Raw genomic sequence first — 26,673 nt, 5'->3', positions numbered from 1 at the left:
TGCCCTGGCCCTGGCCCCGGCCCCGGCCCCTGCCCTCCCACGGGGATGCGCTTCTTGGACGGGACCCTCGCGCCGCTGTTTCTCACCCCGTTACCGACCCGCTCTCCCCCTTAGTGGCCATTCCCCCCTAATAGCCCTTTCCCCCCTAATCGCCCATTCCCCCCTTCAGTGGCCGTCCCGTCCCTCCGTGGCCATTCCCCCCCCTCGCCCCATCCCCTTTTTCCCTCCCGGGTCGGGTGTGTGGCCTCAGCCGTGCCTGCACGGTGCCTTCTTTGGGGTCACCTTTGGAGGGTGACCCGGGGGTGACACCCTCACACTGTGCAGGTGACACTCCCCACAGGGCCCCCTCAGTGGCTGTGCTGTGGGGGACAGTGCACCAGCAGCATCCCCAGCCTGTGCCGGGCCAGCGGCAGGTTCTGTCCGGAGGGACAGTGGCCGTGCCAGGCTGGCCGGACACGAAGCGCTTGTCCGGCATAGCATGGCCCGGAGCAGGCCCAGGTGTCCGGCAGGGACACGATGGAGGCCCTCGCTGCCCCTCGCTTTGCTGCTGGTGGCACGGCACGTGTGTCTGGACAGATGTCCCGCTGGTCAAGGGAGTGACCCAGGAATAGCCACGCTCCTCATGCCCGAGTTGTGCAATGGTTACGCAAACGCCCCGTGCGAGGACACACGTACACGTTTCCCCCTGGCCACGCTGGGGACTTTCTGCTGTTGCCGTCGAAGTTTGCAACCAGGGCCGTTCAAACGCTGGACCTTGGTGTGCAGGATTCATTCCCTGAGTGCTTTTAAGGGGTTGGAAAGGTGTAGGCTGGCAGAGCCACTCTGGAAAACGTGAGCTGTGGACTTGCTCTCCTTTAAAATCCATCCTAAGTGGAGTGCTGCGGTGGAGGAGCCATCCCTGTGTCGTTGTACATTTTTATTCCTTTTATGATGCATTTGGGTTCGGCAGAGCATAATAACAGCACGTGCATGGCTGCAGGGTTGTTTTTCTTTTCTTTCTTTTCCTTCAGAACTCTGTGAACCTCTTGTAAGAGGGGTAGGTTGTGATTTGACATAGGTGCTGTGGTAGAAGTGAATAATGGTCCATGTCAATGGCCTGTTGTCCCCAGTGCCGGTGGGTTTTCCTGGGTGGATGGCAGGCTGTGACCCCACCAGCAGCGGGTGAGCTGGGCTGGGTGGGAGCTGCATCTCCCATGTGTTTGAGCAAACAGCCAAGTGCATCCTGAGGCTTGTAACAGAACAATAATCTCTAAAAGAATCAGAAAAAATAGAGGTGATGGAGTGGATGTTGTTTTTCCAAACCCACTTGAGCGAGAAAACTTAAAATGTTTTGCGGGAATTTACAGTTGTGGCTTCTCGATGTTTTTTGCAAGCAATTAAGCAACTAGTGACAATTGTTTCTGTTTGTTTTCTAACAATGGGCCACATCTTGTGTAGGAAGGCAGGGAGTGCCTCCATGCAGTCCCTGGACGTGCAGTTTGGTACATGCAGATGTGCTTTCCAACAGGTGGGTTTGATTCTGAGAATAAAAACATGGACTTGTTTCAATCTGAAATTAATTTGGCAGAGGGTTGAAATGGTTTTGGGAAGGTCTGCGTTTGATCCCAAAGCCCATGTGTTTTGATCCAAAGTTCAAGCCTCGCTGGCTACGGAGTGCCTAAGAGAAAAGTAGAGTGGAAACCTTCCCCCTCTCTGGACTTGATGGAAGCAGTGGCTGTGTACACTTGCTGGGGATGTGATCAGTGTTTCTGAAAGCCTTCTGCTGTCTGACTAAGCCTGTTTTCCCTGTAGTAGCAGTAAAGGATTTAAGGGAAAAAAGCAACCACAAAACACCACCTCTTCGGTTGACTCCGGCAAGGAGGTTGTGCTGCTTCCATTCCTTGGGGCTCTCCACAGGGAACGTGTTGATGGGAAGTGGGCTGAGCTTTCCATCTGAGGGATCAGCTGAAATCCATCTGGGTTTGTGTTGTTCGGGTTTGTGGTTCAGTCTTCTTGCAATAGAACAGATTTCCTTTCTCGACATCACCTCACTTGAATTGTGATTTGTTTTATCCTTCCTGTTGCGTTTGCCTTGGCAGTGTGACCCCGTTGCCTGCCCTGAGTGCCTGTGCCGGGGAAGTCGGCGTTCCCATTGTTTGGGAATCGCTGCCTGTGCTTCTCAGGATGTCACCTGCCTGTGACTCCACCAGCTCTATGCCTGTGGCGCTGCGCTGTGACCGGTCTGTGGTTCGGGCGGTGCAGGGAGGGGATGTTTCCTACAGCTGACAGTGCCAAACCTCGTGTGCACAGCGAGGGATTGCGTGTCCCGTTCCCAGGGGCAGGTTCCTCGCCCCAGAGCTCGCTGTCGCTATGCCGTGGCTGTCGTGACAGGCAGTCTCCAAGCCAGGCAGGGCTGCTCCGAAGGGGAATGTTTCTGTTATCGTTTCACTGTTTCTCTTCTGGTGCGTGAGCCTGAAGGAGAAACAGCTCATGCTTGGTTCTGGTTTTCTTTTCCCTAGCTTTTTCCTTCTTGGTTGTTTTTTATGCCCTCTCCTTTCCCTCACTGGAAGTCCAAAGTCAAGCAGAACCTGCTCGTTTTGAGGCATCTCCCCCCTCCTTTGCAGCAGTTTCTCCCAGCAGCTGGAGCAGGTTTGATGTGCTGCAGGGGCCCCAGAGGGGTGGGTGCCTGCTGGTGGTGCATGAGCCACCTCGGGTGCAAGTAAGAATTGGAAAATAAAGTATTTGGCAATCTGCCTTTCCCTGGGGGCGTAGGGAGACGATTCTCCCTGTGTGCAGCCTGGTTTGGAGCTGGAGGAAGCTCTGTGGGGCAGCACCAGTCCCTGCACTGGGTCACTGGGGCCACATGACTTTGGGAACAGCTGGGGTGGGCTGGGGGTTGCACACAGGACATCTCACCTGAGTGCCCACTGTGACCCTGGGCCAGTTGCTTCCCCTGCTCTGGGATCCTCATGGCCAACTTTTAGACAAGTGTAGAGTTGCTTCTGTCTGTCAGAGGTGTCGAGAGGATGAAATCCATCACTGAGGATGAAATCCATCATTAAGTATTGAGCACGTGCGTGATCTTTGTCACTCCAGTGTGCAGCTGTCCCAAGGTCAGGGTGCTGTGTTGTCCCATGGATTTCTGACTCCTGATACCATATTGCTTGCCAGATGATTTGAATTTTTACCTCCCTCAGAACTGCTTTCCCAAGGGCTGGCTGTTCTCCCAGGGAAAGTATCCAGGTGTCTGTGAACCAATCTGGGCATTAGCAGCATAAAAGATGTTGCTTGCACCATTTACACGCTCCTCTCCTGTTTAAATGGCTGCAAGGCCATTAAGCCTAGTCATGGTTATATAATTAAGATGGGAATTAATATTTAATCTGATTGTAATTTGTTGCTGGAATCCATCCCAAACTGTATCTGTGCATGAGGTGAGCGGGTACCTGAGGGAAAACTGAGGCCAGTGTAGCACACAGGGGATTTTTGCTTGGACACTGGGATTTACAGGCCTGCCTTGGGTGACAGAGGAGCCCTAACCTTTACAAACCCTGAGTGATCGTAGTCATTTTGTTATCAGTAGGAAGCAAATGTTTGTTTTATAGTCAGCTGTAATACTGGAGGGGATATGGTAAATCCCTGTTATCAGTATTTGCCAAGTGCATGTTGGGCCAAAATCAACTCTGGTGCAATTTTGTTACTTTCTGGAGAATTGGACTCACTTGTCTCCAGTAATTTTAATCTGGTTTTTGAAGGAACAGAGGTGTGGTCATGCCATCTGGTTGTCTGTCCATCTCCCTCTCCTGGGCCTGCTGGTCAGTCATAGCTGGTTTGAATGTAGAGAAATCAGAGATTTTGCAAATAAGTGACCAAGTAGAGGAGAGAGATGCAGTTTGTGCATGGACTGAAGGAGAGGCACCAGCAAACCAACCTGGGAAGGAACCCGAAGTGCCTCAGCTGCAGGTAGAGCTTTGAGCAGGTTGTGCACCTGCTGTGGGTGGGACAGGGCAATCCACTCACAAGACACAAAGCTGCAGGAAATGACACTCTCAAGTCCTGTATACTCTTGCTTATTTTTGTAGTCTTTTCTGCTGTAAAACATGCTGTTGTTTTGTGATTGCACCAGCATTCACATAAGGCTTGGGGACTCTTTTGCTTTCCTCTCTTCTTGGGAAAGCACTTTCCAAACACAGGACTTGGAGCTGCTGTGACTTTGGCTCTTTCCATTGCCTTTGTGTTGGCCACTCGCTGTCTCTGCCTCAGTTTCCCCGTTTGTTCCTGCTGGGCAGGAGTTGCTGTTGCACTGTGTATAAACAAAGAGCATCACCACTCTAAGTACCCTGCTTGCATTTATTAAATCCCATGGGTAAGTGACCTCCAAGTTCTGCTCGTGCTTTCCTGACTTAACAGCTTGTTGGTGAGAGGATCCACAGTTGCTGAAGCTGAGTCTGCCACCTTCACAGAAAGCAGGATCGAGCTGTGCTTTCACACAGCCCTTACAGAGCTGCTGAACACCCCACCAGATGTGGGGAGAAAGTCTAACCAGCTTCTAGTTTTAGTAACTTTCATATGCTGAAGTCATCCTTGAAACACGATTGAGTTTCCTAATGCATAAGAGTCACGGAGCCTTCCAGGGAGAGGACGAGCTGATCGGTGTTCCTTGCAGGAAGGTGAATGCCTGCAGGAATGGCAGCTGCTGAGAGAGAGATTCCCTGGGAGGACCCAGCCAGGTCTGAGAACATCCAACGCTGTCCCGTTTGCAGGTGTCGGGACACTCCTGAGTGTGTAGGTCGTGGAGCTTCTCCCCGGGATGTGTTTCGTTCATGTCACTGATGCCCTTTGGTGTCTGTGTTTGAGCCAGATCCTCTCCTGCTCCTAATCCATGGGATCCTGCGGCTGTGACACAGCCCTGCTTTATCTGAGAAGTCCAGCAGCTGCCGTGTCTTATCTCTCTGGGTAATAAACATGCTTTGTGGTAGTTATGATAAGCAATTACTGTATTCCAGGGAAACTTTAGTATCAGATGTTCTGAAATAATTTAAAAATCTTTATCAGCATTTTAAACGCAATTGCCTGTTACTGCTGCATTAAATTCAGCTGAGCTATTGAATAAGCTGGTTTATTCCATCCTTTCTTGTTTTTTCATATTTTAATTTTTTTTCCATATTGCTCATGGATTTCTTGAGGACAAGTCGTTAATATTAAAGGTGTATTAATGAAATGTGAGCGTCCCCAAGGCTTGGTCTCAGCCCAAATCGGTGTGAGAATTAAAATCCAGTGTGTGAACTGTTGTATTTGTGCAGCCTGCTTGGCCATTTCCCTTGTGAGTGACTTCCCTGCCCTCATTTCCTGCTTAGGTCTTTGAACCACATTCCTTTTGGAGTTGGGATGGCTTAGCACCTTGTTAAATGCAAGACTTTGGGAAATTAAACAGCTAAAATGGTGCTGGGATGGCGGAATTTGGAGAGAGGTGGAGAAACGTGGGATGCCGAAGGGATGCCGGGCTGGCAGCAGGGATGTGATCAGGTCCTGCTCTCTGTTTCCCTGTCCGTGCTGGGAGATGACCATCCTTGATCGTTTCTAAATTGACTGTCAATAGATGATCCAGGTAATTGGTGAGGCCCAAAGGTCATTACTTAATGGGATGGATTTCCCATGCCCTGCTGTGAATACCCTGAGGGTTCTGGCAAAACTTGGCTGTTCGTGCACCCCGGGCTTTGATACATCCTCTTGTTCAGAAGCACCATCAGTGCTTACAGGTTTTAAAATTGCATCAAGTTTTGCACTTAAGGCAAGACTGTCCTCACTGTGGCTCTTGGCTGCCTGTTGGATATGACTGCAGAGTGGGTGTGGGCATTTTCCAGAAAAGAGTGGAATTTTCCCAGATTTTATAAGAATACTAGTCAAGTATTCACTGATTTATTTTTTACTATTTATTTGTTATTGCAATATTTGTTTGTTTTTGCAACTGAGAAAGCTTTTGTGTTCTTTTTTAAAATCTTTGTCCCTTTTTTGTGTCTTTTTTGACTCAGTCTGGTGAAAATCCCCACTGTGCTCCTTGTGGTGCCGAGGTGATGTGCTCTTACCAGTGGAAATACCAGTGCTGCTTTAGAGGAATCATTGCCATAGTCCTTTTTACCACGTTGGTCCAGAGGGACTGGGCCACTTGCAGCCCATTTCTGTACCCTGCCAGTCCCACTTTTCTGTGTGATTCCTGGCAAAGCCTGGAGAGAGCTTGTAAGAGACAGGGAGCTTTGCATGGTCAAAAAAAAGAAAGAAAAGAAAAAGCAAAACAAGGACTGGGGAGGGCAGAGAATTAGCAGATGTTCAGACTGATGTCAGGGGGTTTAGCACGTGGTTTGGGGATGGGACCTGCCCCTGTGTGGGAGATAAGGGTTGTGTGCGAGGTGCTGGGGCTTGTTTGGTGTTCTCTTCAGCAGAGGGTGCTAAGCATGGCATGGGGTGGTGGAGCTGGGGCTCTGTTGTTTCCCACTTGACAGATATTTCCCCGTGTCCTGGAGGCTCAGGCCGCGCTGGTGTTGGAGAATTCAGGCGGTCACAGCAGGGTGACCCTGTGCTCCTCAGGTCTGTGTGGCTTGTGAAGGTGCTTATGAAGGCACAGTGTGTTGTTCCACAGCAAGGCATCTTGGCAAAGTGCATCAGATATGATAAAAGGGGGAGAAGAATCCCAACACCTGATCCAACACCAGCTCCTTTGCTGAGTTGGCAAAAATTGTTTGGATTCTCCCTCCCAAGAATGATTTTGTAAACATAATACTGCCTATTACCCATGTAAATTACTGTCATTGGTGGCAATTGTGATGGAAAGATGAGTATCTTGAAACTCTGGTTTGATTTACCCCTCCTGCCCCCCCAGCCTGCTAAGCAGTTGTTTATGTCAGTGCTGATTGCAGCTTTTGTCAGAGAAATCAAAATATTGATCAAAATTACTTAGTTCTGTGTTCCCTAGGTCACAGTAAATGCAACTTTTCCTTCTTCTCCTTCGTGCTCCTTTCCTCTTTACTGAAAACAAAGGGAACCTTTCCCCGAGAAGATGAGCCATACGTTCCCGAAGTCAAATGTCACCCGCTTGAAGAGGGTCCTTAGGAGCAGGCTTCATATCTGGAGGCTTTCCTCAAGAGTCTGTCAGAGGAAAATCTGCCTGGCAGCATTACCACAAGTGCTATTGTGGGGTTTTCTTTATGTGCAGAGTGGGGAGAGAGGGAAGTTTCTCCCAGCTGCTGGCACAGAAGAGCTTCCCATTTACTCGGCGCTTGTGGCTGCTGCCAGGATTTGCTGTTTAGAGCAGAGGAGTTAAGTGAAGGGTGAAAGGCTTCAGCAACACTTCAGCATCCAGGCACGAGGCTGAGCTGTCAGATAATTCTCACTCTTTGTTTTTCACACCAGACAAGGTGCTTGTGTAGTTTAGGGTGAGTGAGGCTGTGCTGCCTTCGTATGTGCTGTGGGAAGCTGAGGATGTTTCTCGTTCCAGGTTTGATGGCTGTGCTTGAACAAGACCATCTCTTAAAAAGCAACATCCATTTCTGACTCAAACGTTCCCTTGTCCATCTCAGCCTCTCAGGAAGCTGATTTGGTGTTCCTGCTCAGCGATGGGCACCTTCAGAGTGAGTTTACCTGGCTGGACTTTACAGGGGTATGTGAAGGCAGATATGAGAAGCCTCCCTGTGAGGGTGGGTAACTGACCACATTTCCTGGTAACCTGCTCCTTACTAAGCCAAGTACGTGCATGTCCTCGAGTTCTTCACCTGTTCTCCATCCCTAATCTCAGCCTTCTGTAGCTGACAATTAAGCCCTGCTTTTCCCAGCAGTGGGGTGTTTGCTCAGCTGGGGAAATCTCTCACTATTCCAATTCAGAGCCTGACTCCTTGGATCTGGAAGATCCCTGGGGGCACCTGTGCCCCCACAGCTCGGTGCAGAGCTGCTGTTCAGCTCGGACAACACGTGCTGGGTGTGGATTTCCAGAAGCAGAGGGATCAGAGCCAAGCAGAGGGAAAAGTAAAGAAACCTTCAAGCTCTGAGAGTGTCTCTTTGCTGAGCAGCTGAGCTGTTGCTGAGGCAGATTTTGGGTGTTGCAGGAGGACTCTCACATGGAGGAAACCAGAGGAAGCATCAGGATGGGGCACATGTGTGTAACTTCCATATAAATTCTAAATAAAAAGGCTAAAGTTGGTATGTGCAGGTCTGTAAAGGAAAATTCCTGCATGTTGGTTTGTGTGTTTTAAAGTTTGTGAGGTTTAGAAAAATGCTGCTCTCACAGGGAATATTTTCTTCTCATCAGAAATTTATAAGAATAGAAATCTGACAGAATTAATTTTTGTGGCATTTTCTAAGCCGAACTAACTGTATGTTTGGGAAGGGGGAAGCCAACGTTGTGATTTGTGTTTTATGTAGATTTCATTAAAATGTGACTTGGATTATCCTGCAAGCTATCTGAGCAGTGTGAAGGTCTGCTGGAAAACACCAGTGATTATAGGCTGGTGACTAACAAATAATCCTTGGCTAATGCGGGCTGGGCTCAATTAATGTTAATCCCTGCTCAACAGTAGTAAAAGTTGGATAAAGGAGATTTTGCAAGGCTGTTGCTGACCTGAACGTGAGAATGATCACACAGCCTTCTCTGAAATGAAGGGCTCTCTGGAAGAGGCATCATCCTCATAATTTGCTTCTTACACTGGAGCTGTTCAAAGAGGCTCAAAATTGCCTGGTTATGAAGATGAGGATTTCTCCTGTGCTGGTGTTACATGCTGAAGCATAACAGACCTCATTAAAAGAGGAGCAGCAGTAATTAGTCTAGATTAATGGAAATAAATCTGGTTTCAGTAATAAATTAGGTTGGATTCCTTGGTCCAGAGCAGCAACATCTATAGTGCTCATGTAGCAGGTGGATGCACAAAGGCAAAACTCTCCTTGCTGCGGAGAGAAGTGGGTGCTCTGAGGTGTTTTTGCTGAAATCTCAGTGTAAATCCAGGTGTTATTCATAGTTGTGTTTTGGTGAAATAAGGAGGAGTCCAGAGACAGGCAGGGAAAAGCAGCATCACACCCAAGCCTGGACCCCTCTTGATCCAGGAGGGCCCCGAGGTGGTGTGACAGTCCCCACAGGAATTCTGCTGCCCAGATACTGTGCATCCAAAGCGTGTCCTTCACCATTTGGAAGCAGACCCAGGCCTTTTACTGCTTTGTCCTCAAACTGTCAGGTTTCAGCTGGCTGCAGCTTTGGAAAAGGAAAGATTTATGTGCTCTGAAGAGAAACTTGCGCTGACAGTGGGTGAATGCGCTGTGGAAAGTTAAACTGCCAAGTAGGTGTGAGGGATTTTTGAAGCAGGCTATGAAATGTATTTTCCCCCTGCTGCTATGATAGATGTGAGTTTAAGTTTGGAAGTGGGAGGGCAGATTCCCACCCTTTCTGACTCTCAGTTCAGACCATGTTCCAAAGGTGGCACTGCTCCTTGTTTTCTTTCCCCTTCATGTGCACCCCTGTAGCCACAGATACGGGCATCATGTTGCTGTTTTCTAACAAGATCCCTGAGCTGTAAAGCTCACTTTGCATTTTCAGTGATAACTGAGTTTGCAGATCACAATCAGACACTGTCTTTTAAAACTGGGCTAGGTTAGAAGTTAGGCCAGGAGGATCAAAGTCCCAAGGTGGTCAGATCCTTGGTAAGATCAGTGAATTGTGTGTCTGTGGGTGCTCCTTTGATGAAACAGCACCTCCTTTTTTATTATTTTCTGCATCAAACCTACTCTCTTATCTGCCATTGTCCAAGCAAGGCTGGCTGGCTGCATTGATAAGGTACCTGTGGGGGTGAGGTGATAACAGAAGGGTGCAGAGCATGGCTGGATAAAGCCAGGGGTGGTCCACACCCGTGGGGGAACTGATGTCAGACACTGCAGGCCAGGCAGTGAGGCCACGGAGGGGTTTGTGCCCCTGCAATGGATGGACTGTGCTTGGACAGGCTGGTGCTTTGTCTGGATTGACTCCTGGCCCAAGCCCCCCTCACCTTTCCCTGTTGTTCTGTGCTCTGTGGGTGGTATGTGTGTCCTTGTGTCCCCCCAGAGGATGTCACCTCTCCTGGGGTGATGTGGGCTTACAGTGACAGCCGTCTGCACTGAGCTATTAAAACATACTTGCCCATTAGTTCTCTTTATTGCTCTTCTGAATTGTCTTCTCTTCCCCTGTGTGCTGGCTCATTATTTCTCATTAATTCATGGTTTATGCAATTACCTGGGAAATGTAGGAGAGTTGGCAAGAGTTTGATGAGCCTGACTTGTCTTCTTGGGGATAGAGCAATTCAGGATGGGAGAGTTGGTTCCTGTCTTCTCAGAGTGACACGTTGCACAGCCCAGCCTTGCTGCAGGAGCTCTGTGGGACAGGTTGGCTGGAGAGAGCTGGAAAGCACAAGGAGCAGGGACAGGGTCTGTGTGTGTATTTTCTTGGATACCTGGTACGATTGAAACCAGAGCTGTTCTTGACGTTATCTACTCTGCATTATGGCACTTTACACCCTGCCTTGAAGAGACTTTCCAGACTTGAACCCCAGCCTATCAAGGAAATGTGAACAAACAAGGGAGTCTCTTTGCTTAACTTTAAATAAACAGAAACGTACAATAAATGGTTCTAAATACATGGCAGGGGATTTTGTTTGTTGTGAAAACTTTCAGCTTGGTCTGAGGAGTGCGTGTGTCTTGGGATGTCACCAAAGTGACACCCCTTGCAGAAGAGTTTTTGCCCTTTTTCTTTGAAGACAACATTTCAGGGAAGAACAGAGATGTGTTCTGGTCCCTTTCTGTGAGGAGAAAGCCAGCACATGGCAAGATGAAAGGGCTGTCACTGAGTAAAACATGGTAGTTTGACTGCTTGTACCTTGTGTTTTACTGACAAATATGTTGTGCCTCTGGTTTTCCCATATGAATGCTCCTAATTTATAGGAGTTGTATTTACACATGGACTTCCCAGCTGCTCAGAAGGACCTCTTGGTGGCAGCTGGACTAAGCTGTTTGCTGGGTGGCTTCACAGACAGACCTCAGGCTGTTGGTGAAGGAGCTTTACCTGCCCTCCTCCTTCCATTTTTATTTTCAGGTGAACTGCAGAATCTCATTACCCACAGCAGTGGCAGAGCTTTGAAGATTTCTGACCTAATTATCTCATTTGTGCTGTGAGTAGCAGTAAAATCCATGTGCTGTCAGGGAGATTTTGCTATTGTGGCAGCTGTACAGCAGTGGGAGGAAAAGGCTTCATGAAAAGGCTGGTATAGAGGGTTTGCTTCCCACAGCACAGGCTGGCTGGGACTTCCTGCACATTCCCAGCTGTGCAGGTGCTTTCCTGCAAGACCTGGATGGGCTCAGTGTGATGTGGGAAGGTACCATGTTCTGGACTCCACCCATGGCCCTGCAAATGCCTCTTTTGGTTTGTGAAGGTCCAGCATCCAAGGCTGGGTTATTTCTTTGTCAGGACTGTAAAAGCAGATTGATGTTGTGTAGAATCTGCCATTTGGCTAAACATCATCTGGGGGGGGCCTCTTTGGTTGTGCCATAGTTTGGGGTCCTCTGTGGTAATTAAAAAGGTGGTGGGTCAAATACAGGGAGTTGTAGTGGGGCGTGAGGGCTGTGATAGAGCTGTGTGTTTGCACATCATATCTGAGTCTCTCCTGGAGGCACATCTCTCTATTTATGCATGGATACAGAGAATCCTCTGCTATTTGAGTTAAACAACTCTGTCATTAACTGTAGCTATTTGCACCCTGAAACTTTAGCAAAGTGTTGCCACATCTCTTGCAGGTGATGAACTTCTGAGGCAGGTGTGGTCTAAGTTACACTAAACTGTGTGTAACAAGAAGGCAAGGAGAAGGAGTGTGGGAATATGTGGTGCCTTGATCATCAGTTGAAGGCGGAGGAATGAGAGGGATCTTTGATGATTAAGGTCTTTGATCTTGAAGATGATGAAAAATTCAGAAACATTAGAGTGTGCTCTCCCCTGGTGTAGTTTCTTGGGTCTTTTTGTGTCAGTATCTCTCTGCTGCCTGCACCTTATGGAAACAGACACAGCCATGGCCAAAAAGGATCGAGGACAGTGGTTTGTTTTCAGGTGCTACAGGTCCCTGAGGGGTCTGTAAGAGCTGGTTTTGCTGCCTTCTCCCCAAGCTGTTGGTTCAGTCATTTCCCAAGTGTCTGTGTGGTTGTGGCTGGGTGGAAATACATGGCTTGGCTCCTGTGGCACAGGAGCTGTCACAAAATCTTGGCAAAATGCAGGTTGCCCCTGCTGTGGTTTGAGGGGTCTGAGTGAACCCTCCCAGCACTGATCTGTTGTGAAGCCAACCAGTCTCTGCAAGGCTATTCTTGCTCCCGGTAACCCTCCCTGTGGCTTGTGCATCCAGAACGCTGATTGCTGAGTAAACCCAGTGTGCAAAGTCAAGCAATCCTTGCACATTTGAGCATTGCTTTCCCTCTCTGTGGTTCCAGATAGCAGCTGGGAGAAAGTTGGTTTGGAAAACAAAGCTGTTAAGAACTGTTTGTTTAGACACAAGGCAAAATGAAAGTGGAAAACATAATCTGTCTGTCCCCTCCGCCTCCCACCTTCTCTTTGTTTAAAATGTCCACATGCCATTTACTTTCAATAAACAAAAGATGTTTCGTATAAGCTGGTGTTTACTGACAGGGGAATGTGATTTATGAGGGAACAGAAATCCCTGCTCGTGCTTATGTTTTCAAACTAGAGCTAGAGTTCATAATTTTATAGACCTTTCAAGAAAAGATTTCCTAAAGCAAACATTGAGGAACTGTTAAATTACAGACATGTAAAACAACAGTGTAATGGTGTGATTGCTCAGTACTGATGGCTTTATTATTCTGTAACAAATAGGAGTGGTTTGGGCTGGTGGGAGATAACGCAGCCAACTTTATATTCTTCTATTCTCTTAATGAAGGAGATAAGGACTGTATGGGTGTTCCTAACTCCAGCTTTGGTCCAGGATCATGTGGGGAGGAGCAGCATCCAGAAAAGCAATGCAGTTTCTCTTTAGAGCCCGAGAGCCAATGGAGTCGCACACTGCTCTCCTGACTTAGACAAGGTCTCACTCCCCCAGCATTTGCTTGGAGTGTCTCTGTGACTCGTTTTCTCTCCAAAGGGAGTAAGGAAGTGATACAGTTCTCCCCAGAATCACAGGTGGGTGGTTGGGTGGGTGGGGGCTGTGTCAGTCCCTCTCCTCAGCCCTGCCTGAGCTCATGAGCCCTGTGGGACTCCCAGGCAGTCAGAGTGCAGTGTTCAGGCCAGGGACTTTGGGAATGAGTGCTGTGGGTGCTGCTGAATTCTTCAAATCCCTGGGCATGAGCAGGAATGTTTTTGCAGTGCCTGGCACTGTCATGTCTGGATCCTGTTGAGCTCCATGTTTGCTTTCCACAGCTGCTCACAAGGGGCTTAAGCGATTTGAGGTGCCATATGCCTGGCCTTGCCCCGTCTTCCTTTGCCTGTCTGCTCCAGGTGTTGCTGATGGTGAGAATGCTTCTTGAGGATGGTCTGTGCTCGCTCTGCAGCTCTGCCAGCTGTGCTGGGCACGTTTTCACTGCAGGTAGTGAGAGACATGGCAGTTTGGGTGGTCTCAGCAGGAGCTCCTGCTTCCTCCAGCCTTGCCCTTCACATGTGTGTGAGGATTCCCGCCTGGAGCCTGGGTGGGATCCCTGACAGATGCACCACAGTGCCCTGGCCCTCCTCCAGCTCCGAGTCATTGCAGTGACCTCTGCTGATACACGTGTCTTGAAAGGGACTCATCTCCTGTGCTCATTGGCTTCTGTCTCCTGGTCTCAACTTCTGCCTGGGACATTGGGCTCATTTCTGGCTGCCCTACTGTGAGGCACTGGATTATATTATTGGGTCAGAGCCCTGGGGCTGGGCTGTTACACCTACACATATCCCTGCTGGAGAACCTTGTACCAGCGTAACTGGCCTCTTAGAAGAAATTATCTTTGCAAAGAGAGCTGTGGCTTGTAATGAAATAGCTTTACAGTGACATAGTTTCAGTACTGCAGTGTGTCTCTGCTGGTTTTCAGGTTATTCCTGGCTAAAAATAAGACCCATTAAGTCTTGGGGAACAGGATGTAACCACATTTTAAAGATATTTAATTCCTGTGTATTATTGCTAAGTGATTTCACAGATAGAGCATTTGGAGACCTACTTTGTAGGACCTTTGGTCTGAAGTGGAAGTTGAGGAGAGAATTAAGTGTGTGTTGCTGATTAAAGGATGTGGTGCTGGCATGGAGGGCTGGGAGCTGGAAAAGCTGGGAAATCTGGGAGCTGGGAGCCAGGACTTGAGATCCACACTGGTGCCTGGCACTGACTGATCGGAGCTGCTGGACCAGCAATTTCCATTTCTGGTCTTCCCTGCCCCCACACAACAAGAGAATCAGAATTGCATGGAAAAGAGGTTCTCCACCTCCTTCATTTGGGGCTGGATGCACTTGAGATGTGCTGAACAAATGGACAGTAGCCTTCCTTCTCCCTGGGGACAGCTTTTACATGGATGGGAAGCTACAGATGGGGCCCAAGGCAGAAATGCAAATAGGCAGGGTTGTGATACGAAGCATTTGGCAGCATCACAGGCTTAAAAGCTTCGTCCCCACGGCTGCCTGATCCTGCTTTCTCAGTTGTGCTGACACAGCTGGCTGTGGGCTGTACTGTGAACCGCACGAGTGGAGCTTTGACCTCAGAGCTGTGGGACTGGGGCCTTTGCTGCTGGCACCGCGGAGCTGGCCAAGCCCAGAGCTGCTGGTGAGAAGCCCCCAGAATGTCCTCGCTGTGGTCACAGCTCTGCAGAGAAGAGCAGCAGTGAGCACAAACAGCTAATTAGTTTTTATAGCCCTCTTTTGTTTGCTTTCGGAGACACGAGTCTTCGCTGGCTGCCGTTCAGTGGTGACAATGTCAGCGCGGGTGTGGGAAGCTCAGGTTACTCAGGGAGAGCTCAGGCAGGTTTGGTTTCAGCACAGGTCTTGTCCCTGAGCTGTTCCAGCACTTTCCTGACAGGAGGCAATCAGGTTTGGCCCTGAGACTGTGAAAAAAACCCCAGTTTGGAGAGGCAGATCTGCCACAGTAATGAGTTCAGTGGTGAGCTGTTTTCTGTAGATGAAAAGGTCAGATCTGTTGCCTGGGTTATGCAGAAAGGTTTTGTTCTGGAACAGCCTGCTCCTGATCAGCTCCTGTCTCCGCCGAGCTGTCAGGCACTGCTCTAAATAGTGTTTTTCCTACATTTTCCTCATCACTGAGTGTTGGAGAGGTCACTTTTTCCTACATTTTCCTCATTGCTGAGTGTTAGAGGGTTTACTTTTTGGGTGACTGGTTTTTTTAAGACTGAGAAGTTTAGAATCCAGATCAGCAATTTTAAAGCATCCCTGGTTTGGAGCCTGCCCTACTTGGAATTTGGTTTTAATCACAAGTTTTAACAAATTGAGTCTATTGAAAACATTCTCAGTGAAACACCCTCTTTTTTTTTTCTCAGAAGCTGTTAGCTGTCTTCGAGAAACAATATTTTAATTGAAGCCATGATAAAAGCAGAGAGGCAGTGGTTGTTGTAAAGCTTAATTTATTAAACAGCCTTATTTTTAATGCAAAAAAAAATCTGTAAAGAAAAAAAAGCTATGCACTTTAAAACTGTCAAAATAAAACCTACAACTTTGAAGTCTTAAAATACTTTGGGAAATGCTGAATGTTTTTGACTGGTTATATGGAACAGCTGAACTGACTTAACTGGAACAAAATTAGAGGAACAAAGAGGTTTTGTTTCCAGAGTGTATTCTTTGCCCTTTGACAGCGCTGTCTGGCTCACACTCCGAGTTAGATACACGGAGCAGGTCACTGTCAGCCTCCCCCTTCCCTTGGACCTTCCACAGGACCAACCCACTGCAACAACAGTAACGTGCTTATAAAAGAGCAAAAATTACAGGAATATTGGGCCAGAGTAGAACTGGAACCTCCTCTAACTGTTGAGCTGGTTTTTTTGAAAGAGTCTGAGTCTGGTATTGATGGTGCCACATGTCAGTGCTGGGTGTGGGGGTACCACAGGCTGTGGGGGCTTTTCCTGGCTAGTGGGTGATTTTGAATCCTACACAACTGGACCTTCTCAACATGATTGTGAAGAAAGAAACTTGCTTTCCATGGAAGATGCTCTGAAAGTCTCCCAGTGAACTCTTCCCATGTAATGGAACCTTTATCACCTAAAGGGTGTGATGCTTTCTATGCACATGAGGTATCCCTGGCATGGTAACTGGCACCCCGGCTCTGGGAGGTGCTCTGTTCTTCTGTCATTCGGGGCTATTTGCATGAAAACAGCCTCTCTGAAAAGTCTGTCTTCTCTTGGGGAAGGGCAGACAGCAGGAGGAGATGAGCAGCTGAGAAACAGGTCTCTGGTTTCCATGCAAATACCCTGTAAAGAACAAAAGAGGGGAGAAGCTGCTCAGAGATGGGTCTGCCAGCGGGAAGGCTCCAGAGTTGTTTTCCATGAGCAGCATCAGGTCCATGTGAATGTAATTTTTACACTGTTGTGGCTGTGGGTCTCATGGGTGAGTCACAGATGCTGCTTTTGTTTTGGACTTCTCCAGGGGTAAATCCTCTGCTCTGTCTGTGGGAATTTTGCTGCTGACTTCACTACTGGAGAATTAGGGCTTTTAGGGTCTGCTGCTGAAATGAGTTACCTCTTGTTCCCAAATCTCAGCTTGTATAAGAGGTAGGGTGCAAATTAACACAGCAGTTGCCTTGTGTGGCCCTGGTTATGTGACTGTGGCTGGCTCTGAGTAGCCTGGGGGTGCATTTCACTGGCTGTAGAACTGCCCTGTGGTTTCTCTCCCAGTGCTTATTTCCCTTTCCCTGGCACCTGAGCTGGCTGGGAAGGTGTCCCAGGGTGGGAAGCCCTGTATGCCAGCCAGAACCACTGGCAAACAGGGCTGTGAGCAGCAGCATTGCTGGAATTGACTTTGAGGGTGTTGGAGAGAAGGTGGGATTGGAGAGGGGGACAGCGCTGTGATGTGCTTGAATTGATGTGCCAGTGACAAAGAGCTCGTGGGGACAACACAGCTGGTGAAGGGACTGGAGCACAAGTGCTGTGGGGAGAGGCTGAGGGAGCTGGCGGTGTTCAGCCTGGAGAAGAGGAGGCTCAGATGGGACCTCAGCACTGTCTGGAACTCCCTGAAGGGAAGTTCTGGCCAAGTAGGGGTTGGTCTCTTCTCCCAGGCACTCAGCAATAGGACAAGGGGGCACGATGGGCTCAAACTCTGCCAGGGGAAATTGAAGTTGGAGATCAGAAAAAAATTCTTTGCAGAGAGAGTGCTCAGGCATTGGAATGGGCTGCCCAGAGAGGGGGTGGATTCCCCATCCCTGGAGGTTTTTCAGCTGAGCTTGGCCGTGGCACTGAGTGCCATGATCTGGTAAAGGGACTGGAGTTGGACCAAGGGTTGGACTTGATGATCTCGGAGGTCTTTTCCAACACAATCCATTCTGTGATTCTATGGATGTGGCACTGAGTGAGAATCCACCACGTCTTGATCCAACCCCACTGTGATCACAGTGCACTCCGTGCCCTGGGCTGGTGATCACAGTGGGATTGGATCAAGGGTTGGACTTGCTGATCTCGGAGGTCTTTTCCAACCCAATCGATTCTGTGATTCTGTTCTATGATTCTATGACTCACTGGCTTTCATGCAGCAGGAGCTGGGGAGGTTTGAGGCTTGGCTGCTCAGAGCTGCCTGCAGCAGAGGGAACCAGGTGGATAATAAAGGTAACAGGAGTAAAGGCAAGTCTCCCTCCGCCATCACTACCCCTGCGAGGCACCAACCCCATCATCAGCATTCCCGTCCTTTGCACCCACGGGCACGGAGGGAGTTGCCAGCCACTGCTCTGCTGGAGCAGATGCACATGGAATTTAGCAGCTTCCTTAGAAATAAGTATCAGCAAGATGTCAGAGAGGGTAGGCTCATTATGAGTTCTCATTAATTCTGTGGAATACCCTGTAGAGAATATATTAATATTCTTATTCTGTTGACATATATTAACATATATAATAGTTGTATAATTGTTACTAATAATTATGATAATGATAAGCTTCTTCTCATAGACAAGTCCAAATGGATATTCAGAAGTCCCTGTAGGTACTTTTAAATCACAGTTGATGGACAGAGGGGCTGGTGTGGTGAGAAGTGCCAGTTCTTTGCCTGCTCCTGCCTGGGAGTGGTGTGAATTTGGGGGCCAGATTTCACAGGTACAGTTGATGGTGTTTGTCTGTGCTGGTTGGTTGGGTCAGGCAGTTTGGGTGAGGAAGTTCTTATGCTTTTAGCTGGAAATGACATTCCCCACCCTGGCATTTGCTGCCATTCAGCAGAAGCACCTTAATTTGACGTGTGCCAGCTCCTGTACCATTGCAGTGGTGCAAGAGTAACAGTCCCCCTCAGCCTAAAGCGTTGGTTTGGAGAAGCCCATTCTGCCTTGCCTGGCAAACAGATCACTGTCAGTGGCACTCTCATCAGGGATGTCCTTTCTTACCAACTCCAGGCTTTTCAGATCCCTGCCCTGGAAGAGATAAAGGTCTTGGTTGTGCGTGTTCTGTGTGTGCAGTTGCTGCCCTGCTAGGCCACATCTTGACATTGGTTATAATAGAAAACCAGAGGGTGCCCTGATTTTTAAATCATTAAAAGAACTTGAAGACATGTGGAGCTTGAAAGGTTCTGGATTTAAATGTGTTCTCCTGTTTTCTTAAATATAAGACCTGCTAACAAGCACACGGAGACCCACAGTGATTACAATACAAAGCCTTTTCAAAGGGTACAGCTCTTCTTGATTTATTGGAGAACATTGCCCTGTGGCACATCTGAAAGCCAGATACAGGGTGACAAACCAGCATGACTATGGCAGAGCAATAATACTCAGGATTGTCCAAAGAAAGATTTAACTTTTTCATCCAGCTTTTACTGATGCAAATTGTCACCCACTGTGTCGCAGTAAAGAGCAGAAATAACTAAATATGAAATGCTGACTCGTAAAGGGGAGTCATCTAAAGTGCTTTGTGTTGCAATTTCATGAAAATGGTTTTGAAATGTTCTGCTGCCTTTACCTTAGTGAGGGGCCAGTGGTGCCAGCTGGCAGGTGCTCTCAGCAGTGCCTCATCCCAGGGATGTTCCAGGTGGAGCCTGAGCACTGGAACATCCCGTCCGGCTAACAGGGGTCAAAGCAGGTTGGGTCCAGCAGTGCCTGCTTTTTCCCCCCTCTTTTTGAATAAATAAATTAAAAAAGGATTTGTCCAGTGCAGGTATAAAAGTCTCCAGCTTGGTTTCAGTCTCTCTTTTTCTGGGCAGCAGTTCCAAATCACTCCCTTCCCTGGCAGGGGGATGGCTCTCTGAAGTACTTCTTAGGGTTTCTGGTCTGTAGCATCAATGCAGGTTGTGTTCAGTGAAGGTCTCTTTCATTTAAGTTCGTATTACAGAGTATAAAGGACATTTTTCTTCCTAGTGTGACCCCTTTGCTCTGTGTTGTAGGGAACTTGCATCCTGATGCCCAGTGTTACACCTCCTGTTTCCTTTATGACTTGCTCTTTCCTCTGCTCCCATTGTAGCCTTGCCCGGTCTGGGGGTTTGGGGTGTGTTGAGAGTGTTTTTCTGTGTATTTTTTCCTTTTTTTTTTATAACCTCCATTAAAGTTGTGTGCTCTGTACAGCAGGTATCTTGGGCTTGATTTTTATTTTGCATTTGTGAGGCATCCAGTACAGTTTTGCCTTGATCTTCAAGCAAGACCACCCCAAGCTAAACACTGCAGGCTGTAGTGCTTACCCTGCTAAAGCTCAGAGGCTCTGATTTCCCTGGGGTTTGCCAAGACCCTGCTGGGCTGGGTCCAAAAGGTGAATTCAGACACCACCCAGCTTCTCTAGAACTTTGTTTCCAGCTTCAATCCTTGCGTCCTCTCCCCCCAGTCTAATTAAAACCTGCTGTAACGAACGCTGTGAAACCAGCTGCCATGCTTTGGCAGGTAGCAAACCCAGGGCAGTGAAACCTCCAGCTAATCCATCCATGCTATGAAGTCATAAGAATCTTGTTAATTTTTAAAAAGCCCTTGATGCCCACTAATCCAAATCAATTTTCATTTCTTTCATAAAGTCGGGCTTCCATTTAGGCCTCAGCTAAGAATTACAGCTAATTTGTTCGATTTTATAACAGTATAATTGAAAAAGTGATTTTAATGTCCTGGCAACCATATTCCCTTTCTTTGGTTGTTAATGAAAGAATCCATTAAAGTTAAATGATTTGGGCACAGATTCAAGTTGAATCGCCTGAATATTCTAGGGGAGTGTTTCTGACCATCTGCTGCTCTGTCATTGGCGTTTGTGTTGTAAATGGGACCGGGAGAAGGACTTCACAGGTCTTGTTCGAACCATTAAGCGTAAAATATCATTTTAATTTTCTGATTTCGGTGTAAATAGTGGAAATACTCGGGAGAGTTGGGTCTGCTCTGGTCTGTGGGATCCTGCACTCATGAAATCACTGCTGGGCTGTGCTTGCACATCCTTTTCAGGGGATCTCAGGGCTGTTTGTATTGGTTACAGTCCATCATTCAGCGGCAGGTTGTGAGTTCCTTTTAGTGACGGGCAAGACAACTGGAAGTGCAGCCTGTGCAGGGGAAGGTGCAGTGGTTTTCCCGCTGGCTGGAGCCACAGTGGCCGTGTCTGTGTGGCTGCAGACGGAGCAGTGAGTCCTGGTGCGGGGCTGGGAGCGTGACCAGGACAGCAAACACATGAGAGCAGCTGTTGGCACTGCCTGCCTGCTCTGCACCCGGCCAGGGTGGGTGGGTTGGGGCTCTGGGGCCAGGCTGACTCTCACAGCACAAGCCTTGTATGCCCAAGCAGGGGCAGAGTCAAAGGACTTGTGTCCTTTTCCTGTTGCACACTCTACCTCTTTCCTTTGCTGCTGAGCTGTCTTCTCCCAGGTGCTCAGCAATAGGACAAGGGGGGGCTCAAGCTCTGCCAGGGGAAATTGAAGTTGGAGGTCAGAAAAAAGTTCTTTACACAGAGAGTGCTCAGGCATTGGAATGGGCTGCCCAGAGAGGGGGTGGATTCCCCATCCCTGGAGGTTTTTCAGCTGAGCTTGGCCGTGGCACTGAGTGCCATGATCTGGTAAAGGGACTGGAGTTGGACCAAGGGTTGGATTTGATGATCTTGGAGAGCTTTTCCAACCCAATCCATTCTGTGATTCTTGCTGTGCCTGGTGACACGTGACATGCCTGATGTGCTGGGAAACAGGATGGACAATCAGCCAGGCCATGGAATCCCCTGGAGGTGGCTCTGACTCTCAGTGGAGTCTCTGGGTGCTCCAGTAAAGCTGGAATTGTGCCCATCTTGCAGTGTGGAATAAAAGGGAAGTAAAATCACATGTGATGTGTTTCTTTGGAAATTATAAAGTGTAGCCCAAGTTTCAGGAGCCCTTTGAAATCAGGGAGGGACGGGGGAGCTCTGTCTGTTTGCTCCAGAGCTTTACGTTGTAATTTTAATCTAGAAGTTCTAAAGGTTTAAGAATTGTCTGATAGAGAGGATGGGATTTATTAGTTGGGAAGTTTGACTGCTGGATTCAGACCTGCAGGGGGGACACTGTTTCATTCCTCTGTGCACTGAGTTTTCACAAGGCTTGAAAGTGGGTATGATGATTTTTCTTTTTCTTTTTTTTATTTTTAATTCTGTTGGGTGGTGAGAACTTGACTGATAAAATATTCACTGTTGGAACTGAACATTTTTCACTTTAATGTGTTTATGTTTGTATCTTTGGAATATCCAAAGTCATTAACCCAGGGGAAAAGAGCTACAAAATACACTCAGAGTTTTAACTGTAGCCTACAGGTGAAGGATCTTTGTGTATTTTATTTAGCAATATTGATTTCTGCTTAAGTGACTGTTCTCAAGGGGGATAGCACTGAAGCTTGTATCATACTGCATACTTTTAGTTTTCTCAGGCATGGAGAGATGAAAGTATATCCTAAAAATATGCTAAACTGAAACAGTTGAAGTGTAAAACCAGGTAACATAACAGATCTTGTTTCAGACTCCTGTGTTGTTTGCAGATCAAATATATGTGTGATGAAGCAAAATGAGGAACCTGTGCATCTCACAAAGGCAAAATGACTGGGTTTCCTTTCCACCATCAGTGAAAAATGCAGGAAGTCGTTACGTGTTTAAACGTTGTCCGTGAAATCATGCACATGTAAGGCAGTCACTTGAGCCTGACCTGGTCCTCTAAAGCAGCAACTCTCAGGCTTATTCAGCTCGGCCCAGTGCTCAGCAGCACAATTACAGTCACTGCAGCAAATGGGCCTTCTGATGTTAACACCAGCAGATAACAAAAATAGCATTTAATAACTTTCATTAGTGTTAGTGTTTCTAGGGCTTTGGGGCTTTGCTCTTTCCAATAATTTACATAATTTGCAGGTACAAGCTGCTGTGCCAGACTGTCCATCTGATTCTCTCTCTGATCAGAGCATATTAATGCACTTGTTTGATGGTCTGTTACCAATAATTACCTTGGATTGCATTAGGAACATTTCCAACATTGCAGCTGGTCTGTATTTTTCACTAAGTGTATTTCAGGGCCCAATTACAGGACTCTGATGTGTTATTGTTCCAGTGTGCTTGTTCAAGCTTGTAATTTTAATGTGCCTCCACACTGTAAATCTCTGAGTGCAAACCCAGGGCTCTGTCCTGAGTTCCCCACACATCCTGTGCTTGCAGCAGCCTCAGCAGGGATAACCTCAGCTGCTCCCCACCGAAGTTGTGAGGAGGGCAAGATGAGGGCAGGAGGTGGAGGCTGCCCTGGAGGTGTTTATAGAGCCAAGCCTCAGGTTTGGTGTGTGGTGTGCTTGGTGTGGAGCAGGTGGGAAGGGCACAGGAACAGCTCAGCCCTCCCTGGGTCACAGTGTGGGGATTGTGAAGAGCTTTTCGGTGATTTTGGTGCTGAAGTCACTTTGACACCTTAACGATCCTTCAGTGCAAGGGAGGCTTACACTGTTAGTCCTGTACTCGGGGACAGCCCTGCCTGTTCTGCTGTCAGCTCTGTGAGACACCCTGGGGAGAAGACATGAAAAAGATTGAGTTTAGCAAATCTAGATTTCAGCCTGTTCTGGACTTCATTTGCTTTCAGAAACGTTTCTGGAATCAGAGGGGAGAAATACAAAGGCTTAACCTTTGTGAAAGTCAAGCACTTTACCATTATAATTGCCACAGACAATTCAACACGATGAATAAATTATTACTGCTATTGATTTGTTTCATCTTTCTGGACCATTTGTTTGCAGGGGATATGTCAGAATAACACACATCTCAATGAGAATGAGCTCCATCTTGAGAGCTGGCGTGGTGTTTGTCCCTGTCAGCAAGGCATCATCCCTAGGCACAGATATCTGAGCAAACCTGATGCTTGTATAGGAGCACTGAGAGCAGTTAGTCCTTTCTAGGAATCAGCGGATACTTCACTAGGTTGGAGTTTCCAGGGTTACATGAGCCATGGGTTGGTGACTTCGATGGTCTTGGGTGGCTGAAATGAGCAGCTGCAGCTGAATTCAGCATTGGGAGCACCTTCAAAACCACTTGGATGGGGTTGTTTTAGTTCCCTGATATTTTGCTTGGTGCGTGTTATATTTATACACAAAGATATTTACTTGTCCATGTGAGGAAACCTAACTCAATCCCAGCCCAAACCAGCACACCTTTACTGTAATTACAGCTTTAAATTACATTCTTTTCAGGTGTGGCCAGTAAACAGCAATGCAGCATTGCTTGCATTTTAGGTGATATTTCTTCCATGCCACCCCTTGTGCTCTCATGTTTTTAACTGGGGGCCTGAACAGGACAAAGGCCAAGGGCTCTTGCCCAGCGTTGTTCTTCAGGGAGAGCTGCACACTCCAACTTACCCTGCCAGTGCTCTTTCTGAGTCCCAGAGAGTGTGCCAGGACATGAGGGGCACCTCACCCGAGCTGGGGACTGACCAGGACGCGGCACACTGTGACCTGCAGCTGGATCTGTGCAGGGTGTGAGGGCACTGCTCCTGTCACAGTCTCTTTCCTGTTCTCCTGACGTGGGGACAGTGACACTCTCCCTGTGCCGTCTCTTGCTGCCTGCAGTGCCAGGCTGGCACCCAGCTGCTCCTGAAAGGCTGGGATCAGCCTGGTGGCAGAGGATGATCTGAGAGCCCCTGGCTGCCAGCTGGATGAACACTCGAGCAGCAGTGGGAGATGCTGCATTATTAAGCAAACCAGCTAGGTTGCTTATATGCAGAATTAGGGTAAGGCTGGATTCCCACTGCTGAGCACTGCTTGGATGTCAAGTGGTAATAAAATGGTCTTTCTAGCAGCTCTGGGTGCAGTTTTTAGGAGCCTTCTGTTCCAGAGAGGCTAAATGGGCTGTGAAGGTGTAACTTTCTTGTTCGTATTTCCATTACAAGGTGGAAAGTTCCAGCAACATCTGGTAACTGGGAGGGGAATGTAGGGATCTTGACCCTTCTGTCTCACAGGCCTTGTTATGCTGAGTGGAAGAATGTTTTCTGTTGTGTTGTGGAAGCTGAAGAAGTGATGCACGAGGGGACTGAGGTGCCCAGCTCGTCTTTCAGCCTCCCATTCTGTCGGGATCATGGGATTGGGGTGCTCCAAGCCCAGAGCTCCCCCGGCTGTGCCCTCAGCGCTGATGTTGCTGAGCTCCCAGCGTGTAGACTCTGTTCAGACCTCGGCCGGATTTCTTTCTGGGTCACCACTTGCGAAGTGCAATTGCCCTAAAAACAGACTGAGACCAAGCTATTGACTTGTAATTGTCAATGCATAAAGTTTCCAGGAAGAAAGAGGGCTTTGTGTTGCTTTAATGGGCACACACTGAAGTAGAGTCGCTCTTTGAATTAGACAATGGGAACGTAAAGATTTTCTACAGCTCTAAGAGTGTCTGAAGAGCATCGGCAGAAGGTTACATTAAGCAGAACAATGGCACAGTAGTTGGCTTGCTGAGAGGTAGGAAAACCTTTGGAAGTAGTAACTTCACTTTTCTTCAGTGCTGTTCGCTCCCAATTAAATAAGATTAATTGTGTTGTTGAGCTCCACGAGTTCAACATCCAAAATAAATACATAAATTAAGGCATGGCGACAGTGCAGAGTCTCAAATGCAGTTTGAATTCCTGCCACCTCCTGTGGGATGTGGAGGAGAGAGAGGAGCCCTTTCTCTTACTGACTGATCTCCCACAGAACACACACGACGACCGAGGGCTCCGCTCGCCTTGCCTGAGCCGCTTTCTTTGCTCCTGGGAAGGTTTTCTTTGGCTGGAGCTCTGCAAGGTGCACAAGCCAGTTCCAAAGTGCCAGATGTGTGTGGAATAGGAAACACACTGGCCGGGCTCCAGGCTCTGGGACCTGCAGCACAACAGCGGCTCCCCAGGAGAGTCTCTGCTGCCAAGAGCTAGAAGTGATGTCAGCTCTGGAAGTGTGTCAGATTAGAAACCCTTGTACTTTGCTCCCTGTGAAGTATTAATCTCCCAAGGCCTGTGCTGTAATGGGTCCTGTCTGGCTCAGTGCAGCTCTCTTTGTTTTGGGCTGGAAGTGTTGGAGGGGTTTCGTGGGAAGGCACTGGAAGCTGTCAGTGCTTTGGCTGCTTCATGCTGGGTGTCCCTGAGCTGCTCCCTGAGCCTCACTCGGCTGTGCTGAGGATGGGCCTCCCCTGCCTTGAAGGGAAGGTCTGAGCCTTGGAATTGCCAAGTGGGGGTTTGCAGGAGTGGGCTGGGGGTTGTAGGAGTGGTTGTGCCTTGGGATCTTGTGTGTGCCTGAAACTCTTTGACTTCCCCCAGCTGTGTGAATTTGTTCAAGGGAAGACAGGACATCTCGACCGGATTCTGCCATTCTGTGTGCCTTAGGGACCTTACTCAAGGACTGTGGGTCAGGTGATTCCAGCTGTGCCAGGTGCTGCCCAAAAAACCTTAAGTACAGACACGCCAGTACAGAGAATCACCTCCCTTTGGGTTTATGCCTGTATGTTTTGTTTTTACAGTAATTACTAAACCACAACGTGTTCTCCTCCACACAAAGCCGTTTGTCTCCCGTTGAACAGTAACCTTTTATTTGCTCATGCTGTGTAGCAGAGCTCAAGGACATGTTTACTGCCAATAGCCAAAATTTCACCAGAACAAGCTTCTCCCTTGTCTAGAGTTTTCCACCTTGATTTAAGTGGTTAAACCTCAGGGAAGGAGAATAGCCCAGTGTGCAAGGAGACAAGAGGAGGCTTGTGCTGTTCTTAGCTGTGGAGAGAAAGTTCCCATCTCCATGGGCTCGGAGTGTTGCATGCCCTGGATGTGAAAATGCTGCTGTGAGGGTCTCACCTCTGCCCAGGCAATTGCACTGTCAGGGATCTGTCAGCCCTCGCTGTGTTGCTCGCTCACAGTTCACCTGCTTAGTTACAGATTTGAAATTACAAACCCAACAGAATCCATTCTCCTTCCCCTTTGCTCAGTGGTAAGTTGGGCTATTCCTGCCTGCCTTTGATGTTGAGGAGAGGAGGTGATAGGAGTGGGGTTTGGCTATATGCTGAGTTGTGCCATTTGGGAAGGGTTGTTGGCTGGCTTAGTGTGGATTTTCAGACGCCTTGGATGTGAAATCAGGCTGGCAGGGGCTGTGCTCCTGTGGAGGGCAGAGGACAGCTTTG

General features: G+C 48.2%; 1 protein-coding gene across 2 annotated transcripts in view; it reads left to right on the top strand.

Moving 5' to 3' along the window:
• The window catches only part of IGDCC4 (immunoglobulin superfamily DCC subclass member 4), an 89,746-nt gene that overhangs the window by 233 nt on the left and 62,840 nt on the right, over positions 1-26,673 (top strand). The gene's annotated exons all lie outside the window — the stretch shown is intronic.

Source organism: Pithys albifrons, chromosome 13 (genome assembly GCF_047495875.1).
Source record: "Pithys albifrons albifrons isolate INPA30051 chromosome 13, PitAlb_v1, whole genome shotgun sequence".
In the NCBI taxonomy this organism is placed as follows: Eukaryota; Metazoa; Chordata; class Aves; order Passeriformes; family Thamnophilidae; genus Pithys; species Pithys albifrons.
The sequence above is the reverse complement of the archived record's forward strand: the minus strand, read 5'-3'. Positions and strand labels throughout refer to the sequence as shown.